Below are 24,501 nucleotides of genomic sequence, written 5' to 3' on the forward strand. Positions count from 1 at the left end.
TTTATGGAGGTGGATTTCTTACTGCCCAGGTTATGCTTCCAAGCCTGCCTGCTGTGAGCACACGTCTTTCCAAATGTCTCCATAGGCAGCATCTGAGCAATGAACTGGAGCCTCCCTATCTGGATGTCAGACACTAGCAAAACACTGGTTATTTCACAGGAAACATTATGAAAGCATTGCTCTTTAATAAGATTCTCAATATTTCCTGCAGCCTGTCTACATGATAATCTCCTTCATCACTGTTTTGCTTTACCTTTTCTATAGCCACAGTGTGCTGAGCTGCAAGTGAATTAACATAAGAACCCCAGGAAGTGATAAAGAGTTTTGTGAACTAGAAATAAAAGGTTCAGGATAAAATTCATTTTAACAGCCTGGGAAATCTTTACCCAAGTGATATTACTGTAGTCCAACCTGTCCCCAGCTTAAGAAAACTTGTGTTTAATCTGGCATTTATTAAAAGGCAGGTTGCATATTGCTATAAATTAGCTTAAGACATAATCTTTGCTTGAATTATTTATATTAATCACCAATTCTGCCAACACTAAAAAATTGGCTTCAGCTGTCCTCCTTTTATCTTGCAAATCCTCTCTCTATATATTTTTTTAATTCAGAAAATGAAATGCAGTTACTGTTTTCAGTGAAAAAATCCTTCCAAGGACAAACCCTTTGCAATACAATAGATGAAACTAAGGATGGCATGTACGAATGAGATCACTCAACTTAATCTGGAAATTTATGATGGCTATTGAACTTGAACTGCTTTTAGATTGGGTATCCCCCTCACAGCAGTTATACATTGTGCTGAAATTAAATTTCTGGAAATTGTTTGCTTTCTTAAAATATAGGAAAGCATCGTGCATGCACATGACAGCTATAGGGCCAGAGGGAACGGCATGGAGCTGTCAGGGGAGGGGCAGGGGGTGTTAGGGAAGGGTCTGCACCAGAGGGCGGTGGGCATGGAACGGGCCACCCAGGGCAGTGGGCACAGCTCCAAGAGCCGTAGTTCGAAGAGTGTTCGGACACTGCTCTCAGAAATGCTCTCAGATATACATATGGTTTGAATTTTGGGTGGTGCTGTGCAAGGTCAGGAGTTTCACTCAGTGATCCTTGTGGGTCCCTTCCAACTCAGGATATTCTGTGATTCTATGATTCTTTGATTCTACGACAATCTCTGAAATTAAAGGAAAAGAAATGAGGTCCATAATGAAATACTTGCACTGAAAGTTATGAATTGCTTACTTTTATTTTTCCCGTTAAAAATATCATCATATGCAAAACCTTCCTACAAATCTTTTCAGTTCTTATAAAGCAGCGTTTCCTGGTGGAAGGTATTCTGGTCCAAAACCTTTCAACAAAATGTACTTCAGACTCAGGCTTTGATTATATGAGAACACAGTGCTCTTTCAAATGTCTCAAATGCAAAATTAGTCTTGCTCTATGCATGGCTCTGGACTGAGAGGTAAATTAATGCAGGGTGTTCTCTTGTTGCGAGCTCTTGCAATTGGGATGAGAAAATGAGACACATGCTCACTAAGCCAGGTCTGTTGCTTAGGTGACCAAATCCAGGGAAGACTTCTTTCCTGAGAAACACTGCAAATTTGGCCTTGGTCTGATCCCAAGGCTTGGCTGGAGCCTGGGGCCTTGGCCAGAGATGTAGTCATGTGCCCATCACAACTGAAAGCTTTCCGAGACCACCGGAGTCTGACCAATAAAGGCTTTATATAAATAAAGTAATAAATTATGACACACGTATATAACTGGGGATTGAATTAGGATTGTATGTCAACTCTTGTTACATGAACCCTAGTGCTTGGCCTTGCAATGTTACTATTTTTTGAATCTATAATTTTTGTTGTATAATTGAATATAGCACATAATTACTCATAATTCATTACTGCACATGTGACACTGCAGACAATGTTTAGACATTAAATCTCAGCTCAGTGATTGAATAGAGGGTACAGTAAAAATAAATATCCATGTATTTTGTAAATATTTGCATAATGAGCTATTTAAATGCAAGAGATTCTAACATATGTAAACAATTGCAAATACTGTATGTGCGTAAGTCTGAAGTGGGTGGAAAAAAAATATATACACACGACTCCTTCAAAATCATCTGATTTAGGAGTCAAACATGGGATATTTTTTAAGGTTTTATGTATTCTGGTACTACAGACTGTAAATGTCTATTGTATTAAAAACATGTTGCTTGGTACAGTTAGTCTGTAAAATCTATAGCTTAGAGCCTTGGGTGACAAAACAGCGGAATGAGTGGGCATTAGTTACTATCCAGTTACAGTGAAATGTCTCTGCAGTCTGTAGACTGAAGACATCCAGTTGGCTACAGAACAAATTCAGCACAATCGATCCTCATTTGATAAGAAGTACCAGGCAAAATAAGTTTCCTGCTGTTACAGTGCTACCTCTGAACAAAATGTGTAACTTCTGCTGCAGAACCTTCACCCAGCTCAACATGCAGCAGTGTGTACAAGAGGAACTCAGAGAGCAGCTCCGCCAAAACACGCCACTTGCTTCTTTTGATCTTAGTCCAGTCTGAGACTTGTGGACCTGCACATCAGATGGCACCTTAAAGAGATTCTGCGAGACCAGCTGCAGATTAAGGGTTTCAGCTTGCTTTCTGCAGAGGAAATGTAATGGTGGAAGACAGAGGGAAAAATAAGACTTTCAAAGTGAAAGCTTTTCTTTGTGTTAATAACCAGCCTGAGCTAGCTGTCAAGAAGAGAAACAATGAGCATTGTACTTAGTAGCTAGGCTGCCTACTGACTAATTACTACCTCTGCAGAAAGCAGCTTTTGCGCTAAGGACCAAAGCACTCAGATCATATTCACAGTCACACCCCCGAGCTTGCAGCAGATTAGAGAAAATGAGTACAGTTGCTTCCATCTCCCTCAAAATCCACAGCTCAGTCATATCAAAGGACATCGCTAACAAGATGCATCCCCTCCTTTGGAGCACTCCACATTTCCATGCTGGAGGATGGCCTTTGTGAACAGAGCTCTGTAACTACCAAGTGGTGTTCAGGGTCTTAGTTGTTCTCCCTCCAGGGCCCTGGCTGGCAGGGCAAAGGGGTGAAAACCCAGGGGAGAAAGATGCTGTTGCAGAGCCCAGAGGTGGCCCAGGCTCTGCATCTACCACTCCCAGGGGGCGAGCAGCCAGCTGGCATGGCCAGGAGCAGAGGGACAAGGGTCTGCTGTTTTCAGTGAGATTCAGTTATTTACAGCATGTGGAGCTCCCTCATTCTGCCTAAATCAGCTTGGTGTCAGGGCCATATCAGAACAGCTGCCAGCAACCCCCCGGTCAAACTAAACAGAGATCTCGGGCTGACAAGGACATTCCAGCAGCACCCCTCTCCCAGGTGACACCCTGCTGCGACACTTCAGTCTGAAAAAGACTCTTATCACTTGTGCCCTAAATAGCGTCCATTGTAAAGCCTCAGGCCCTTGGCCTTCATGCTCATGCTGAACTCCTGGCATCTGAGCAGTTAATAAATGTTTGAGTCACTGGGGAGCTAATTTAAGATGACCCATCATAACTGGGTGTAGCAAATAATTGAGAGGCTGAAGACATGGAAGATAATATGAGATGCCTTTGGCTGGGTGTGGGTGTTTATGTGAAGTGTAGGGAGCAGCTTTTGACTCACAGGCTAAGTTAGCAGGGCCAGATTCAAGGCAATGGAAACTTCTGTATGAATTTTGGGGAAGGAAAAATTAAATGTCATTCTGTTCTATGGGGCATTTAGTTTCAGCATTCAACACAAACATACTTTCATTAGTAATGTTCCCAGTCATGAGACAGATCTGAATTTTTAAAGCCTCCCTTTCTAACTCCTACACTACCTTTCAGACATCTTGTGTCCAATTCATGACAAGACCTACACCAAAAAGAATGTTTTCTGCCCAGGCATTCCACATGCTTGGAGGCAAAAAAAAGAGTGCTCTGAAATGCCACACGCCTGAAAGCCATTTGGGTTGTGGGGGAGAGCCTCTCAGTGTGCAAACCACAATCATAGTCACATTTCTTGTACCTTCCAACAATCAACCCACAAAGCCAACACCACTCAGAAATGCTTTTAAGAAATTTCCTTCTCACCTGTAATAAAGATAACATTTACACTGCTGCTCCTTGTTGAGCAGCTATTCTTAAAACTGACAAGTGTTCTTGACTAACCTGTTTCCAAAGGCAGCTTGAGCAATATAAAAAAAAAAAAGTTTTCTGAAGACAAAGGAAAAAGGTCAGTCGATTGGCATTCCGCTCATTTCTCAAAGTCTCATAACATAAAATACTATTATTTTAAAGTTATTATTGAAATAATCTTTAATTAATACAGGGTAATTTTGTATAAAAAGAAGTCTCCCTTTTTCTTTTCTCTATACAAAAATAAAGGTGTCGATAAGAAATTATTCCGGTATTGGAAAATATCTCCAAATTTTCACCACAGACAAATATGTAGGGATTAAGCACTTCTCAGAAAATCTATATAATATCTTTATTCTATATATCAGGCTCTTTTCCAGTCTACTTTCTTACTGTCCTTACTTGTATCTTGTCTAGTCTAGTATCTTCTTCAGCCTAATGCTCTTTTAAGAATAAAAGTTTGAGCTGAGCCCAGATTATGTCTGAACATCCAGTTGTGTGATGAGATATATGTCATGACAGAAGGCAGTTGGAGTCCAGAGTCTCTTGGATGTCTCCTCTTGTCTATGATTTTATCCTGTACTCCACTGACAGAGCACTGTATTTAGAGGACTTTGCAGATGTGTAGCTGCACACCTACATTTATAGTACACTGTATAGGCTATCTTAAAATTCTGGGTAAACAAAGCCTACGTCATCCTACAGGCTTCTTCCAAAGTACAGTTATCCAGAGACACCTCTCGGGAATTAAGCACCAGACCATTACATCTTCCGCTTTCCAGAAATCGGGGAAGAGAAGACATCAACATATAGCATGTGCACAGGCAAAGATCTCCCGTGCACTTGCAGATGTGCAAGCAACACATGTAGACATCTCCCTCTCAGCAGATTTTCTCTTTATTACTGGGGAGCCTCATATATTGGATAGATTCTTCCTAGCAGAGCTATCTCCAGCTCCTAGACTGGCCACTGCCTGCTGCTTCTCTCATCCTTTCCTCTTCCTACCTCCTCCTACAAAGTGCCAGTTAGGTAAGCCATCAGTCCTTCCCAGAGCCAGGTGCCCAGCATTGCCTTTCAGGCACTGCACTGGGCAGAGGCAGTGAGTGTGCTGGAAGTAGGGAGTAGCAGCTGCACTGCTGTAAGCTCGCAGAGATAAGCAGGGCTTCTGTCAAAGGTGCTCTATGCAGCTGCATGCTTTACATGCCTCAGGACAGCTGTTCATTAAGGCCAATGCTAGTCTTTAATTGAAAACTGTTTTAAGCAGCTGTTTAAAAGGCAATTCACCTACCTTGACCTCCTTTTGCTCCTTTGTCATTGCAAGCAGGAGTCTGAAAATTGTTCAGCAAAAGCTGTCTCCAAATGCAGCAATGTCCATCTGCCCAGGGTGTGCACAGCAAAAGTCTCCAGTGACAAGCATGATTTCTGGGGAATAGGCTTTAAACATCTATGTGCCCTAACTTTTCTGAAGCAAAGATAAAATAGACTAAAAAGAATCAGAGATAGAAATTTGTTTTTCAGCAGGTATGGAAAGAAAATTCACCAGTGGAAGCTGATGTAGAAAAGGTCTTGATCTGGGTGATCTGGGACTACACCAACCGCTCTGTATACTCCACCAGCTGAAGGTCTAATTGAGGCTGTACAATTGTCTCCTTGCTATATAAAATGGAATGTGCTCTCACTTGGTGATAATAATTGCTGAAAAAACAACTGCAGAAAGGGTTGAAATACAAGGCAGGGTCAGTTTCATTTGTAAAGTTTTTTAATATTTCACCTATACATTTAACTGTCTCAAGTGGATGGAAATAAACACTATGTTAGCAACTGTGTCATGTAATGAGGGGTCACTTTTGATTAAAAAAGAAATAAAGGGAAGCGACCGTCACCATTTTATGGATATCGTAATTTGTTCCACATACGTTTTTTCAATATCGAGGTATAGTAAATTATTTAACTGGTAAATAAAAATGTCTGTAAGCCTCTAAAGGCATTGTCAGAGCACCTGGACAACGGCTGAAGAATGTCCTTGTATTCTGTGATATAATTGCTTTGTGATATTTAGCAGGAGCCTACCAAAAAAAAAAGTCAGATGAATAGTATGCAGTTGTTGCTTAATCTACACATCACTTCCATACAATAAAAATGTACTAAAAGTATTGATTTTTCAAGCCTTATTATGCATTGATCTGTTTCTTGTTTTACTGATATTAACAGTATTTGCCTTCGCATCGAGTTTACTTTGCTGATGTCATTACCACACTGTGCAAGCTGAAATCACAAAGCAAAATACGAGGTTCAGGTTCAGACACCAGTTCCAGATTTTCCCACTGTGGTGCAGCTTGGAGTTCATGTTTAAAGAACCAGACAGATAAAAAGCTTAATTAATACTTTTTTCTTTTTTTTTTTCCCCCCCTTTTCATTACAGAATGTATGCAACAAGCTGGAGGCAAGAGAACATCAGCTATTACATGCTATCACCTAATTTGATCTCTTAAATCTCAGGCATCAGTAATATTACTGATGCAAATAAATAAATAAAACAAGATAAAGTAAGAATATGACATGTTCTATTTCAAACCTATGAACCTCGGGTAAGGATCAAGACTTTTCCACTGAAATTTTTACCCAACGGGTGTTTATTTTTTCTCTAGAGTAATGTGAGGCGGCTGTTGGTTTTGGCATTAATACATTAAAAGTTAAATTTATGTCGGCACCAACAGATCAACTATCAGCTGTTGCTATTAACTTTGACATCAAAATCATTAAGAAATTGCCATCATGTAAATTAATTATCAGAATTGTATTGGCATGAATGCATAATGATGTTACTCATGCAAATAATTAAAGAAAATGTACAGTGAAAAACACATTAGAATAATGGCACAAAATGTCATTATTCTGGCTTCTTGACAACTAGGCGCTATTAGCTTTCAGCACAGTGAACTTTAAGGTTAACAGAAAGAGATGGGGAAGTCTGGTGCAGGGCTAAAGCTGTTCTTATTTGTGCCTATATTTATTCAGCATACAAGACTATAGGAATGAACAACAATGTTTTTGAACTCGTCAAAAAAAGCTTTTTACATCACTCTGGGAGAGATTACAAAGAAAGAACAACAAAGCAGTAGAATGACTTAGAGTGCTGTTGTCCAAAGATATATGTTCTTTTGTTGTTGCCAATTTCACGTTTCAGAGGACCTCCAGGACAGAAAGGTTGCTGTTATTAAAATTCTATGATCTTCCTGAGCACAGAAGAGTAATAATTAACCTGAAAGTATTTAGTTATCTGCGTCCACCCCCTACCCAAAAGGTAATTATTACCTATCAGTGCACAGGGAGGGAGTGGGGATTGTGGTGTGTGTGTGCAGTCTCTTCAATTTGATGTGCAATGGACTGAGGTAACTTTCATTAACAGCACAAGACTGTCCCCTCTGATAGAACAAACATTACTAATGGTGCACCACGTTACTCACCAGCCGGACCCATTTCTCTGAAATGTCTCTCCCCATTTCCTCCCGGGCCAACAGAACTGTCTCTCGGTCATGGTTTTGTACTTGAACCAGAAATGATCCTCTAAGAATAATACAAAACAGCAATCATTTCTGGGATTCTTGTCCTGCAGTTCCCATCTTTATTAGATTTAGGAAACTTCCCCCACCCTGACTCAAACAAAATTCAATGTTTTAAAAGCTAAAGCATGGAGAAAAGGAGCTTTATATAACTTCCTGTAGAAGGCTACTCCCAGTGACACCCAAAAGAAAAGGAGTATCTCCAGAGTAAAGCACAGAGCTAGGAAATAGGACATCTATAGGCTGTTCTTGGTCCTTCTACAGAATTTCAGGTAAGACATTTAAACGGATTGCTTTAAATTCTTCCTGTACCAAACTGAGAACAACACTGCTCACTACAAAGAGATGCAGCAAAGGCTCCACAATTAAATAAAAAGTACATATCCATAAATTAAATCAAGTGGAACTACCAAAATGCACACAGGTAGCCTAGATGTTTTGGAGGAAATCTGTAATAAAAGATCAGTTTCTGATCTAACTCCCAGAAGCTGCAGCTGAGACTACCAGTACAGGCTCCTGCATGTCTGAGGAGTCACTTCTAATCCTCGGCTTGGACCCTACTTGTCGCTGTGCTTTCTCATCCTGACATAATGAACTTCAACACAGATATGGGATGTGTAGGCGGGCAATATAAGCCTCAGCTGTGCTCAAAGGTTTGGTTACTGCTGGGGTCTCCTGGACGCTCAGAGCTTATTTATTTTCTCCAGTTTGCCTGGAGGGGGAGTGGGGAGAAGCACAGAGCAAACTATTTTAGAGCGGTCAAGATCTCTGGCAGCAATTTGAATCACAATTCATATTGAGACAGCAGCAAATGCAATAATAGAAATAAATAAAATAAAATAACCCTGAAAGTTATTTCTAGTTTTCTTTAAATTTTCTATTGTGCCTTGGGGATGGTCAACTTCTTTCAGGTATGCTGTGACTTTTTCTGGTGATAAGCAGACATCTTACTCAGGACAGTTTGTTTAATGATGCCCTGAGCCTCTTACTTCTGTTTAAAAATCCACGCTTTGCTTCTAATCCATCAACAGATAGGTCAAACTTGTACCCATAATTTAAAGTTATGTTAATAAGATCTATGACATGCCTTGCAACATTTTATTGATAATATGTAATGTATTATAAGTATCATGAGCTTCCAGAGCTGCTGTCACTCTGGGATTTTGCACATAAGGTATTACATCTCAAAAGCATGCCGCTGCAGTGAAAAAAGGACTTTAAATAAATAGCCTGGCACAGATCTGCCTTCAAAGGGACAGTCTATAAATTCACCAGCAAGATTTACTGTGTAATTCAAGCTTGAATCAACACAGGACGTACACTGTGTAACCGAGAAGGGACACATCACGTGGTAGGGTGCTTATAGTGCGGGCAATGTTGTAATGCAGAGGGTGTTTTGCAGGCGCATCTTTTCTAATTACACTGATTGCCACCTCCCATTTACAATCACATACCTGCGATGAGTTTAACTGCGATAATTGCTGCATGATAAATTTATATAAGGAAAATATTGAGTGTCTGTTTAGTGCCTTATAATGTAATTTAGCAGCTGGGAAAAAAAATAAGATGGAAACAACAGCATCCTGTGACTTTGTCAGCTCCCCACGGAACATGGTAGTGCAGCCTTTGCACTGCATTTACAAGATCACTGAGGTACAGTAGCTGCATCTGGGTTAGAATGAGCATCTGTAAATGTACGCATTAACGCCTAGTTTACTTGTGTGAGTTTACTAAATTCTGCAGACAATATTGTTGGCTCCCTTGCAGTTTGTCAATGGTATAAAACTAGATTCCAGGGAAAGGGCAGACAGGATGTTACTTTGGGAGCAATAAAACCCTGAAGTGATGGTCCCCATGACATCACTAGAAGATGTAATTCACTCCAGGAGCTGCTGCTTCTCCACCCAAAAATTCAGACACAAAAACCGCTAGGAATCAGCCTGCTTTTCTTTCTGATTAAAGAAAAAGTAGTTAAAACTATAAATAATACAGGATACCCTTCTCCAGTTAATTCTAAACATAACTCTAGCTTTATAGGGGTTAGGACCCGGAGCAATGTAGTACCAGCTGGGAAAACAGGCACAGAATGAGCCTTCTCCACCAAGTTCATGTGGCACTGCATGTGTTGTTGTTACACGATGAGCAGAAGTCCTGGCTCAAGTTACCCGTTCTCAGAGCTGTCTCTAACTTTCAGAGGTCAAGATCATGTTACCTGTCATCTTCTCCTACGTGAGCAAAGGAAACGTTCTCCCTGGCTGCTTTCATCTCTGCCTACAGAGTGGTTGCTTGACAAGTAAGGCTGTATTAAGGATGTGATCCGCTAGCCAAACATACAGCAAATTCAAGCGTTACACTCCGCAAGCTGAATTGGAGTTGCAACTAATCAATCCTGTTCAAAACCAGAACGGAACCACACAACCTAGTGTTCAGGCACGTGGAATAATAATGCGCACTGTATGCCTGTCCCTCAGAAAGATTTTTCTGCAGTTTTCGCTGGTACGGGGAGATTTCTGACCCAGGTTGTTTTGGAGAGCAACACTCCACTTGCTTTTCTAAAAGGAAATGTTGTAAATTATCATCAGCTTCTAGCTGAAAAGGAGGGATTATAGACAAGTGCCTGGAGTGGTATATTGAGAACTGTGGCTCCTTAGCTCTGCTCCCCACTCAGCTCTGCGTCTTAAGACTTTGGGTAAATGACTTTAACCTCTCCACACTTCATATGACAAACCTATGCAATAAGTCTCTCCTCTTTGAATGCTGGGCTTAAAATTAGTATTTTAAAGTGCTTTAAGATTCCTGGGTGGTCTGATCTAGTGTGTGTCAATCCTGCTAACAGCAGCATGGAATAGGATGGCTATTAAGGTCCGTTCCAACCGAAGCCATTCTATGATTCAATAGTTCTTACTCTAGACAGACAAGTATCTTCTGGACAGACTCACAGACTATGAAGTATCCCAGAAAAGAGCAGTTGCTGAAAAGACAGTAAAGTTAATATCTACAGCATGGCAACTGGGAGCTCCTGCCACATTGTTAATTCCATTGACCTTTCCAAATACATAGAGGGTGTCACACATCACAGAATCACAGAATCACAGAATTACCCGGGTTGGAAGGGACCTCAAGGATCATGTAGTTTCAATCCCCTGCCTAGCAGGGCCACCAAAATAACATACGCCTTTACTAGATCAGGTTGCCCAGGGCCCCGTCCAACCTGGTCTTGAACACCTCCAAGGACGGGGCATCCACAACCTCACTGGGCAGCCTGTTCCAGGACCTAACCACCCTTCTAGTAAAGAACTTTCCCCTACATCCAACCTAAATCTTCCCTCCTTCAACTTAAAACCATTTCCCCTAGTCCTGCTATTATCAGCCCTTTCGAAGAGTTTACTCCCCTCCTGGGAGTAAGTTCCTTCATGTACTGAAAGGCTGCAATGAGGTCACCCCGCAACTTCTCTTCTCTAGGCTGAACAAGCCCAGCTCCTCAGCCTGGTCCTCATAGGGAGGTGCTCCAGCCCCCTGATCATCTCGTGGCCCTCCTCTGGACCCTTTCCAAAATCTCCATATCTTTTTTGTACTGAGGGCTCCACACCTGGACACAGTACTCCAGATGGGGCCTCACAAGAGCAGAGTAGAGGGGGACGATCACCTCCCTATCCCTGCTGACCACCCCTCCTCACAGCTGTTCTTGTGCTCTTGCTCTCCTAAAACATACTGATCTCAGTGGGCATCTGGCCATCACAGGTTGAGCCAGACAGCCCCATGGCCTGGGCCATTTCATCCCAAACCTCCATTCCTGTCCCTCAAGTAAAGGAGGAGCCATCAGGAGGCTGTTAGGAATGTTGGAGCTCCTTAGAACTCTCAGTTCTTCACTGTGAATAATTTTTGTATCCAAAACTTCACTTTCCTGTCAATTCATCCTGCACAAGCACCACCCTGTAGTGCCTCTGACCTGTATTCAAAGAGGCAGGTTGTCACTCCCCTCCCTGTTTCTGGTGGGGCTGGTGGTGCCAGGGATGTGTCATGTGCAAGGCAGCACCGGTTGCTCAGTCTCAGACAGAAGGATCCTCATTTACACAATCAGACAAAAGCATAATCAACCCCACTGTGATTAATTGCGGTGGAAATGGTAAGGAGCTATCACTGCAGCAGCCAAGAGAGCTTAAAACTAAATATATCTTGCAGGGAAGGGGAGAGAGGTTGAGCTTTTGGAAGCACTTTTGTAAGACAGATCAGGAATTTAGCAAAAGTTTTACTCCTCTCTCACTCCCCCAGCCTGCTCAGTGAAACTGGAGTTCCTGCCTTCCCTCTCAGAATAAAAGTGCCGCTCGCCTCCACGGGATGAACAGCTGGGACCATCCTGCTATCACATCCCTATCTTTCCTCCCTGCGTTAAAATTAGCATTGCTGTGATCAGGTGGCCATGGAGGAAATGCTCACCCACAGCCTGCTAGGGTGGTTCTGTGCTGCTCAGAGCCACTCAGCACCTGCCTCCCAGCACTGGGCTGCTCCTGGCACCCGCACCTTCCACAGCCAGAAAGGCAGAAGGGGCTCTGCAGACAAAAATAGCACAGCCGGTCTGATCTGAGGGAGATGATTCAATGAGGTATTTCAGGCACATTTTTTACCAAGGCATCCAGACTTCTGCAGGGTAGACATTTTTAGTGGGCTGAGCCCCACAGTGCTGATCCATAGGCATAGAAGCCAGAACAGGAAATCTGCAGAGTAAAAGTACCCTGAAGATGCAACCAGACAAGATGTCAAGTGCATGTCAGAGAACAGGTTCCTGTATATTCAGGCTCTAGTAACTTTCCAGAGCACATTTTCTCCAGCAAATTTTGCAGTGAGTCCATGCAACCCTTCCTGAATTATCCTGAGCAATGCCTCATTTCTGGTTTAACAGCAAATGGAAATCAGTTACGCCAGCACTGACATTGGCCTTCAAGGTCCCCAGAAACAATGTAGGACAAATCACAAGAAAGAGCAACACGTGCACACATGCACACACACACATGACTTAACAGAGATTTATCAAGGATGCATAAAACCTGAAATATTTTCATTAAGACTGGAAAAGGAAACTCTATTAATCAGCTTCAGGCATCTTACTACACGGTGGAAGAAAACTCCAGCAAGAAAATGTTTTAAACACACATAAATCCCCAAAACTTATCCTTAGAAGAATGAGCCACCTAGAGTCACCATAAATACGAGGATGTGGGAAAAGAGGCGAATGAAAGGGGTTGGGGGTTGGGGGCTGGATTATTATTTTTTAATTTGTATTCAACAAGAGAAAGATTTATGCATGAGATGCAAATTGCTATGCGTTATTTACACATCTGAAGAAAAACAAATCTTGAATGTAAATGCTTAGAGGGCATATTTTTAAATATGAAAGTGGTAAAATTATTATAATGCTTATAACTCCCACACTGCTAAAAAGACATTAAACTGGGGGAAAAAATTAGCCCTTTTATTTAAATTATAGAGTTCTCACCAAATATTAGGGCAAAAATCAAGTATAAACATCAGCATTTCCATTCTTGAGAGTCTTTCAAAGCCATCTATTCACCTTGCAGTAAGGCCTACTCAGGATCTCCCACTGGGCTACCAGCCACAACAGGCAACTATCAACAGGAACGTTTGTTTTTCCATTGTGAAAGCTGTATGTCATTAGCAGACAAAGAAACAGAAACATCTTCACAAGAACAAACCCATTCCTTGAGCAATCTAGCTTGGGTGGTGGGATGTCTGCGACTTGCAGTTGACTATTCCTAAGAATAGTGAACAGCACTGGAGCCTGCAGTGAAAGAACAAACCAAACTGAAAGATGAGGAAGAATGCACTGAGAATAAGAACAAGATGAGGTGAGTTCTCTCTGAAAAAAAATTAACAGATTGCTGTTATCCTAGCACTGCTCAGTCTTTCATGTATTCACTTCTGGAGGGGGAAAGCTATAATTCCTGTTTTCGCCAAGAGAAAAGTGAAGGTAAAAAGACCTGGATTATATAACCAATTTGCATGTTTGACTCATGTCAGCTTCTAAAATCTTTCATTTTCTGCACCTCATACTCATTAAAAAGCAAAGGAACTTAGATCTCTTCATGTCCCTGCTACTTTTGGAAAAAAAACAGCCAGCAGCATTACAGACCTGAGGGGCTCAGAAGTCATGAGACTGGAATCTACAAGATGAAAAAAAGTCACCAAATTAACTTTTTAGCTTACTTTTTTGACATGAGAACCAGATGAGGGCTACCTTTTTCCATCAGACATCCTGTGTAGGCAAACCTCAGAGTTGTTTTTATTTACTCACAGCTTATCTCTCCAGTGTGAATTCTACAGCAAAACTGGAGTCCACCAAAACCACAGTTCTCATAACACAGGGAATAGACTGCCCATGATGATTGTTGATTCCTCAGATTATGGCACTGAATTCACACAGAACTCAGTGAAAGTCTAGGCAGCATCCAGAAGAAAAAGGAATATTCATTTCATAACCAAAGCCAAAATTTTCCCATGAATCACCCAACGTTTGGCAAAGTGTTTAAGGAGGAAGTGAGAGACATTCCCTACCTATTTAATCAGGCCAGGGAATTTCTACTCTGATGAAGACTGGTCAAACGAAAGAAAACCCAGTAGTCAAGACTGCTTCTTTTTAAATATCACTTCATAAGCATGCTGAAAACAAAGGACAACACATCCACTTTTGCAGCCAAAGAGTAAGTTTTTGTGGTTGTGGTTTTTATGGCTATCCACACGGCTAATTTACATCAGGTTTTTGTTGATCTTTTAATATTTATGTCCAGATGCCACTGTAAGCATCCAGATGTTTTTGCACAGATATAAAATATGTTTGCATAGCAATTACCAAAAAAAGTTTTGGGGCATTTCCAAATAAAAGATACAGTAGCTTTTTTCTTCTTTTTCTTTCTTTTTCTTTTTTTCTTTTTTCCTTCATTTTTTTCATTTCTGTTTGTATTTCCATACAGATCATTGGTTAACCAAGAGTGGAACCCAAATCACCTGCTTTGAGTGTCCAACTTACATGCTGCCTTGGAAAATTTTACGTTTCTGATTCCACGTGATTCCTGTTTTTTCTAGCAAATGGAAATAAGGTGTATTTGCAAGTCTCTTGAGGGTGATCTATCTGTATAACCTCATCATCTCTTCTGTGTCCACTGACCGTATAAAACAAGATATTCCTGAGGTTCAAGCCACAAATATTCATCTGCTGTGGAGAAGAGAATGATGTTGATGTGACTGCTGCCCCTGAGGTCATTCCTGAAGCACTGGGGCTCTGCCTTCTTACCTGGTGTCACAGCCCAGCCCCTCAACAGACTTTGCAGACACCCCTGGGGAGTAAGATGAGAATTGCTGCCCTTCCACCAGAATTCTGGTGCAGAGACAAGAGCCTCTTGCAGCCCAGCAGCTGCTTCTCAGCATGAATACACAACTAAAACTGAGCCATCGGAGCACATTTAGGCTAATTAGGGAATTAGCTAATGCACGCAAGTGTCTGCAGGGAAAAGACTCCTGGGAAGTCAGTGTGGACTGAAGATAGAGCTTACAGGTGAGGAGTCAGTAGACTTAAACCCATCACAAGTTATCTATGCTCTGGCAATTGTGAGACAACTGCATGCTTTCCTAGATTTTTTTTTTCTTCTGTATTCTTTTGGGGAAGAAAAAAAAACCCAAACCAATCCTGGAAACAAACATAATCCAAATGCCAAGAATGGAGGGGAAAAAAAAAAGAAAAAAGAAAAGAAAAAGAAAAAGAAAAAGAAAAAGAAAAAAGAAAAAAAAAGGAAGAAAGAAAGAAAGAAGAAAGACACAAAGCCTATCTTAATTTTGATAATGACATCATATGATCAGAGCCACAAAGTGAAGATATATCTATTGGTTAAGAGTGTGAAGATGACAAAGTGATTTGTTTAGCACCAGTGCTCAAAGTAACAGTCTAGCTGAGAAGTCCAATTGATTCTAGAAGAGAAAAGAGGCATACTCATTCTTTGCACGCAGCTGCAATAAATATTTAGTCCCATGAGTAATCAGTGAGTTTTGTTGGTGAGTTCAGTGGGGCCAAGATTTCCATTGGCCAGGCCAGTGGCAGCAGTCATCCACACACCCCTGTGTCTCTTGAGTTTGCCCATAGAGCTCTGCAGAAAGAGAGCTGGGCAGCAAAGATGACAGCATGAACTATATTTGTATTTAGTCAGCTACTAGTGAAATTACACCATAATGTACTTAGGAAAGGATTTTCTACCTAGAAACAAATGTTAAAGTGTGAAAGTGTTTGTCAATATTTTCTGCTAATTGACTAACAGTTGGAAGTGTATATCTCCACCCCGGGCAGCAGTGTCAAGTAGAGATAGTCAACTGCTTTGAACTGGCTTGGATGCCAGAAGAAACATAGCAGTGCTATTTCAAACTACCACTCAGTTAAAACTAGCTCAGGCATCTCCCTCAGTTACTCTGTAACATGCAGTATATTCTGATAGTATAATCTGAAGAGAAATTGCAGGCAACAGCTGGGAGAACATAAAATAAATTTAAAATAACTTATCAGAAAAATATATCAGAACTTGCTAGAAAAATTATTTCCTAGGCACATCTCAACTAAACTCCTTAGCACAGGAAATATATTAAAAGAAAAAAGAAAAGAAATCATCTGATTAGCATCATGAAATCCAAGCAGCTGTTACGCAGCATTGTTACTGTCAAATGACTTCAGGAGACCATAAAACCAAATACAAAGATTCTCTAAATTCAATTTGCTACCAGTAAGCACCTTTGAAAGTCAAAACAAACCAACATCTGAAAACTGTGAGTCAGTTTCTCTGCTGCTGCAAATCACTATGGTTTCCTCCTCTCTAGTGGAGCAACGCTCATTTACATCAGCTCAGAAAAAGCTGCAGTGATTTGCACCAGTAATCATATCCACTGGAGTAAAGGAAGTTCCTCAGCCCAGACCACAAACTCTCATGAAAGTGGTGATAATCAGGCAAGCCAGGTACCTTACCCAAATTTATAGTCTGCATCTTGCAAATACAGCCATTCCCCTGAGAGCAGTACTTAGTGTAGCCACAGCCAACACTGGCTGTGAAACTCCATTTTATGATCCTCAGCAATAGAATCCACCATCATGCCATTCACTTTTCAGTGATAGTCATTTACTGATGACTAGTCCTGAGTCTAAATGACTTCTTTTTTTCCCATATCAGCAGATAATAATAGCAAGGTGCATTTATGTCTCTGTTCATTACAATTATTTTTTTTTTTTAATCTCATCTTGAAACTTCAGGTTTTGATCACTGTCAGAGACTGATTAATGAGCATGATGGACTTTTCACGTCCTCTCAGAAGGCAGATCTTATGACTCTTTTCTGCTGGTGACATCTCTTTCTATCCTACTATTTCAGTAGTGGCCAGGAGATATAGTCCTGGAAATCTTCATTTTTCATATGGGAAGGAAGACAAATACTTACACGGCAGTGTATAGCTAATCTGTCCTATTGATCCCAACCTGCCATGGCAAACAGCACTAGAAAAAGGCTCATAGTGAAGGGCACGTGCATGTGCAGAAAGCCTATAAAATCATGAGAACAGTTCATTTATTAATGCTCTCTTCTTTTGCTTTATATTGCTCCTGATACAGAAAATGTTTTAGCAACAAAAAATAAGCTGTGTTGGAGCATCAGTAACTTCATGATTGAAGTGATTGGAGTTACTTTAAATGAAGAACATGAAGGAGGCAAAGGGGTCATCTGCCTTTATGAATAAAGATCACCCCAACCATCTTCCCTTAATGGATGGGTAGTAATAAAAGAGGCAGAGGCTTATGTGGCATACAGTGCTAAAGATGAGTCACATGAAGGAAGGGACTCACATTGTTAGGTTGCAGCTGAGAATAAGGTCTTCTTTGATCACAGAGTCAGGTGGGATAATATATCCTGTTTCACAGCAGCAGAGTATATCTTCTCTGCTGTGACCCTTAGGGCGAGTTCAGCTGTATCTATAAGTTGGCGTTGAGGCGTGGGAGAGGGGCCACAGTGCAGTGCTGTACAAATGTCCGAGGTAAAGACTGGGCCACAGCTGATCAAGAGGAAAGGGACTGCAGAGCCCTCTGTTCCAATACTGCGTGCTTATTTTCTGACAGGTAGTAAAAAGCATTTAAAAACTTTCAAACAGAAGAGAAAAAAAAATGGGGATGAAAACTTTAATTGCAGATAGTAGCATAAAACTTGGGGCTTGCAGTCAGCCTTTTTCTACCAGGTAGTAACTTAACTGGCTGTTTTTAAAACCTGCTGCCTGGCCCTGTTAGACTCAATATCTGTCACATGATTAATGTGTTTGTGTCCTATTAACTGCTGTGCTATAGGTGTTGCTGCATTCACCACCCGCCCTTCTCCAGCCTCTTTTGTGGAAACCCAGCTGAAATCATGCTGCTCTGACTGGAGGGTATCGCACCTTCTGACAAAACATCATAAGGAGCAAAGAACTACTGTTTCTCAGTGATCCAGCCCATAAATCAATCCTCGTTTCCTTGCAAGGATGATATGAGATTCCACGAGTGTTCTCTGCTTTTGTATTCAAAAGACAGGCTGTGTCCTCAGTAAAAAAAAACAAGAAAGAAAGAAAATAAAGGAGAAAAAAAAAAAAAGAAGAACCAGGGCTAGCTAAATCATTCCAGAGCCTGACTGATCTTATCAGGGCCTCCCTTGCTGCAACCATAATTTGAGACTGTCAGAAATTGCCACATTTATCTGATGGGTGGTCCCACCAACTGCTCTGTTATCGGAGCCCAACTGCACAAGGAAAGCAGGATGTGGCATGACCTTGGTATCCCAGCACCTGACCTCAGTATCTAATCTGTCAGATGTCTCACTGAAGCTGTCTTGGGATGCTGTACATGCCCCCTCTGGCCTCAAGTCATTCAAAAGACATTTGCTTCACACTTGCGTTAAGCCACCAGCACACACAGTACATGCTGGCGCCCTGCCTGCTAGTGCAGTGTTAAAACTTGAGTTCTAAGGTGTTTTTCTGCAAAGCTTTGTCAGCCTTTCTCCTGGAAAGCTTGCTTTGCAGGACTATAACCCAGCCAAAAACAATTCAGCATCCAAATTTGGCCTCCAAATTCATTTCACTGGTTTTCCACGTTTTAAGCAAACTACACAGTACTTGTCTGATAGTGTAGTTAATATTATTTAAGAATACCACACCATAAACACTGCCTCATATCCAGAACAAGAGAGAGTGTGAGTGCTGCTGTTACAAATAATTATTGCCATCTCTTCTGCCTGCTTGATCTTTTGCAGAGGCTGAGAAAGCTGCTCTTGAAAGAGTACAGTCAGTGTCATAGCTCTGTGCTGCCTAGTTTTACAGGTGTGGTACAAATAACGTGCTGAAAGAGGAGCTTGCACTCAAAGCACCTGAGATCATCAGGTAAGTGAGAGAAAAGGCTGCAAAACGTGAAACCAAAAGCACAGAGGAATTAACCATCCAGGGAATATCAGAGTGCTATAATATGTTATTGCTGAAAAAGAAGTAGAATTTCTGTTTTAATATTATGGCTTTTCATTCCTTTGTATGGGCACGTTTATTATACAATTGTTTTAGAGGGATGAATTTAGAATTAGAATCAAATGTTTTGATTCTGTTAAGCAAAAGCCTCTGATATGATCTCAATTTCCCTTATATTTTTCCCTGGGAATTTCCAGCTTTTTAAAAAATTATCTTTTTTTACCAGAAGATATTCTGAAATGTCTAATTTTTTTCACAAAGAGCAACTGATTTGTCTATCACCTGTGCTACATGCAGCGACTGTCAATGGAAGTCTTAGATATGCTCTTCCCACACATAAGCATGCAAATTCTAGCATTTCCATCCACAGAAAGCAATAGAAAAGGATAGAATTTCATTGCATGAAATGTTTCTCACAAGCTCTGCGAGTAGGGCTTTACCTGTGCAATGAATAAGGGATTGGCAATTATCAAGCAAACTGACAAACCAGTGCCAAATCTTGGTTTGTTGTTACTATTCAAAAATGCCAAGACACTGAATTCCCCAGTGTCTGTGATGACTCTTTGGCATGTAAGTCTTGAATTTAGGTTTTTGCAGAAGCTGCAAATTTTATTTTCAAAGCCAGTATACCCCACTCTCCTTTAAATAACAGTAATAATAAAGATAGGAGAAAGATGTGCAAGAATTTCCCATATATTTTTATTCCTTTGCTGTTAACAAAGGCCTTTACTTCCTCTTTTTAAACCAATCAGAATGATAGCGCTTGCTCTCTCCTAAAGCCAGTTCTAAACATTGTTAAGGAAGGGCAGAGCACAGGAATCATCACTGTATTTATTTATTTTTCCCAAATAAAATATTAAATATGTTTGGGCTCTGGCTGTCTGTTTAAAGGACACACGGAGTGTGACAATACTTATGGCTTGGAATAGCAAACCTGTCAAGGAGGATTGCCTGCTGCCCACCACCTACATGCAGAGCCCACCCCCTGGACAGCATTCCTGCACTTGTGCGGACATTGCAGCAAATTCCAGTCCAAATAAAGCTGTGGAAGAGCTGATAAACAATTATACCTCAATGCACACAGATGCATACACACAAAAATATCCCCTTATCAAGGCCAAGATGATAAACATGAGAATGCAGCCAAGTGCATCTTAGTCTATTGACAATACATAACAGATTGCCTAGTATATTCTTTGGGAGAAGAAGAGCATACAATTAAATAAAACTTGTTATTAAAAGCACACTCCCCCCTGAAAATAGATGTCAAACCTTGACTAGACAAATGTGGTATTTCAGGTGGAAAATTGAATGGACTTAATAGGAGTAATATGAACAGTTGGTCCTGGAAGAGCTTATAAACTGTAAATATTACTCACTGCAGATGCTAACACAATGATGAATATATCAAAATATTAGTATCAAAAGACTGCTGGAATATATTTGCAACATTGTGTAAAGCGTGAAGGGAGGTATCTGTCCTTCCCATGGCTTTACATTAATCTCTGGGTACTGGCTGATAGCAGGGGCCACAAGCTCTATAATTAGATTTAGAAAATGCATATTGGGAGGAGGAAATGGAATAATTAAGGTAAGCTATCAGATGCCTGTCCCTATCCCTTTTAAACAAGCCAGAAATATACCCTGCTCTCGTTCAGCATGCAACCTTCAAGGGGAAAGGTGTCAGACACTGTAATTGGTAGAACTTGAATGCTGCTATACTGGTGTCCCTTTTTTAAGGAAACCTATTTTCCACACCAAAATTGATCCGGCAAGGTTGTTATCTCATAATGCACACCTAGAGAGGCACTGTGAGGCCTGAGGGTAGAGAATAGCAAAGCATTTAACAGCTTTGGCTGTGCAGCCTGCAATACAGCACCTTGTCTTGGGGTATTTAACTGCCAAGGCACACGTTACGTGGCAAAATATATATATATCTATGTAGAGGGTTTGGCTTTTGCTTTAAAACACAAGGGTGAGGCAGTGAAATCATGCTAATGATATGGCATCCAGAGGGTCTGACAGCTGAGTGGGACGAGCTTGTGCTGCTCCTTCTCTGGGCACTCACAGTCAAAAGAGCCCCTCCCCTGGCACCTCTGTAGGGTGCATTGGCTACTACTTAAATGGTCTTCTCTCATTAAGCAACCAAAAAGGGTTAGGGAACTTAAGCAAACACACGTGCAAAAATAAAAGAATATTTTTGGTATAGAAAATCATTTGACATTATTCTTAAATATTTAAAGGACGCTGTCTGCTGGTTTGGAAATCCAGTGAATAATTTAGTAGTGTTTGACAGAATCTCTTTGGGTCAATTATTCAGTAAGTGGATTAATACATTCTGACGAAAACAAAGCACATTGGGTTTTGGCGGGCGTATCTTGTTACATCACAAAATCTGTGTCACATTACACTGCAGAGAATGCCAGCACAATCAAGTGGTGCAACGTGACTTCAACAATGCAATCAGAATAATTTCCAAATATTTTTTAAAAGTTTCCTGTTCCTGGCTATGTCTCTACATGGTCTGTATATATTTATCCATCTAAAAGGGAAAATAACACAGCCAGGGATCGGATCAACTTCTAAAAAACATCCAGATGGAAACTGCCAGCAACTCTTGACCTCATTATAACCCTTAGTATCTTATCTATACCAAACACTTTAATTTTAGAATAGCATCTTTAAACCCCAGGGGAAGAAAGAGAGCATCTCTTGATGCTTGACAGCAATTCTCTAACACTGACATGGTCCAAAAGAGATATTCTTATCAAATCCTTCTGAAGAAAGCAGCTGTAATGTAGGATCTCAAGGGCAATGAGGATACAATACAGGTTAAAAAAAAAAAAAAAAAAGATCCTTGGGATTTCAAGAGATACGTAGAAACCTTCAGAGGCAGCAGCTGGCTCACACCAGAATTAGTTTTATAGATAAAGTTGGAATGGATGTTCCTGCTTATGTTTCATAAAATCACTGGTTACACCTCCTTCTCTTGCCTTTCTACTTTCCATTCTTCCCCAACATTCTGTAAGAAACACGTGGGATTTCCTTCTGAAGCCCTGGATTGCAAAAGACTGGGATTGAGATTGGGGAGTTGGGGGGCAGAAGGATGATAAATTTAGCAAAACTAATTAAAATTTGGAATTTCTATTTAGTCTAATTCTCAGATCCTTTAATTTTACTTCCACTGGAAGGAGACAAAAAGTCAATAATCTCATAACTTTACTGTGAAAGAAAATACTCCGAAAGCAATTCTATGTTTATGCATTTTTTATAATTACAGTATGAATATTGCAAGACAGTGTAAAACTGAAAATCATGCTGTGGAGGACAAATACTTGATTTTATGGGAGTGATCTGAGCATAATATGATATTTACATCATTAAAGTGAGATATTTCAGCAAAAAGTTTCCTTTTCCCACAGTCAGCATTTTCTGATCAAAATGTTTTACCAGCTCAAAATTATAAAGACAGATGTGCAAATTGCTTCTGAAGGCCTCAGCAAAAGTGGAATAAAAAGCACTAGGAAAAATGAAAGGTGCCTCTTCCTCTACTCTCGCAGCAGAGATGCCAAGACCTTTCTTATATGATATAAAAGTGCAGGACCTCAGAAATGAAGAGAGTTGCACCCTTGTATGCTCACTGCAAGCCAGAAGAGAATGTCATTCTCTACCTGGGTTAAACAAAATTCTCCATTCAGTTCTGCTAGGATGTCACAACAAAAATCACATCTGGGAAGAAAAAGGTGAATTTTCTTCTGAACATTTCTTAAAGGTGACTCTAAAGGCATTTTTCTTAATCCATTTGTGAGTGGAATCAGATACGATGTCAGGATAAAGCCCCAGAGAAGCTTGTAAAGATGAACTGTGAGTCCCAGAAGGTTTTGTTCAGACCAGGATGGAAAAGTTCCCATAATCATGAGCATCTCCTTTGGGCTACCTGAACAACTCCCATCCCTGCAGAGCTGTGGGACAGCCAGCCTGCTCCAGCTCCCAGCATGAGACCTGCCCTGGGAGGCTGTAGGGACCCACCAAGCCAAGCTCCTCTGCTCTGAGCCCCACAGAGTGCTCCTGTGAGGGAACTGAGGAGAAGATAGAGCCCAAGTTCTTCTCCTTTAAAATATTCAGTAATAAACATTAATATTAAAAACCCTGCAACCACCTAAAAACGCACCACATCGGTCTCCTATCCTTGACTTTTATGCATATAACTTTACTCTGAGTCAGCCTCATTAAGCCTAGCTGAATAATTCTAATTCTCAAGTGTTTGGAAGGTTGAGGAATGAATAAACATAGCAGAAAGCTTACAGATCCCCTTCACATTTATAAAACGTGTACTTTCAAAGTGATTTTGCCAAAGAAAAAATATTTAAAGATAATAGTTCAACAGACTGAGATGAGAAAATGTTCATTGCCAAAAGCTTCTGCTTGCACGGCCCAGCCACCTCGCCTGGAAGGGGCTGTTAAAGTATGGGGAAATGCAGCTGAACAAATCAGTTTGAAATTTCCTGAATTCCATCACGTCATGCTGAAAGAAGATAGAAATTCATTTCACAGAGGGTTAAATATATATACATACCTTAATGCCTATTTGTTTGTAATATATATTTGGAACATTTGGTAGGCATCACAAGGACACAGCTGAGGGCCAGAGGAGCTATGCTACTCTCAGGGCGATGCCACCAGCAGATGTCATTGTGAGGTAGCGCTGAGGGCACAGGGTGTGTTGTTCCCCTCAGTCCCTATGGAATAAAATAGGCTGGGGGCTGGGGGTGGTGCGGAGGAGAGAGGACAGAGCACAAAGGACTCGTGCAGGATCTGCAAAGATTGTCCAAGGGAGTAAACCTTGTCACTATCTGCATTAAAAGAAAGCCAAATGAATTGCTCTACTCTGCCCCAAAGTGAATGCTTTGCCAAGAAAAATAAATAAAAAAATATTACCAAGAAAAACAAAATTGTGCATATAAAAATGTTCCCACGGTTTTTGAAAACCTCACAGGTAATGATTTATCTGCCTGAAATGCAGACAGTTTCCTGTCATTTTACTAACACAAGCATCATCTTTTTGCAAGGATGGAAGAACCAGTGGGAGAAAGATCAGAATCAAAAATGAAAGCAGTCACTTGGATGCTCCATGCCAGCTATGCAAAATGCCTGCATTAGCTAATAGCATTAATATTAAACTGTGCTTTTTAGATGTTATTACTTTAAAAATGTCTGATTATCTGGTCTGGAAGACACAAAGATGAGACAAACAGTTTGCATT

At 40.8% G+C, this 24,501-nt stretch overlaps 1 long non-coding RNA gene across 1 annotated transcript; it reads right to left on the reverse strand.

Annotated features, from left to right (window-relative positions):
• Nucleotides 1–5,899: 5,899 nt before the first annotated feature.
• Nucleotides 5,900–24,164, reverse strand: LOC107311501. Its single transcript, XR_001554096.2, has 3 exons — nucleotides 23,815–24,164; nucleotides 7,626–7,725; nucleotides 5,900–6,224 (listed from the first exon to the last, which is right to left on the reverse strand). It is a non-coding gene; the product is annotated as an uncharacterized LOC107311501 (long non-coding RNA).
• Nucleotides 24,165–24,501: the final 337 nt, after the last annotated feature.

Source organism: Coturnix japonica, chromosome 3 (genome assembly GCF_001577835.2).
Source record: "Coturnix japonica isolate 7356 chromosome 3, Coturnix japonica 2.1, whole genome shotgun sequence".
Lineage (NCBI taxonomy): Eukaryota > Metazoa > Chordata > Aves > Galliformes > Phasianidae > Coturnix > Coturnix japonica.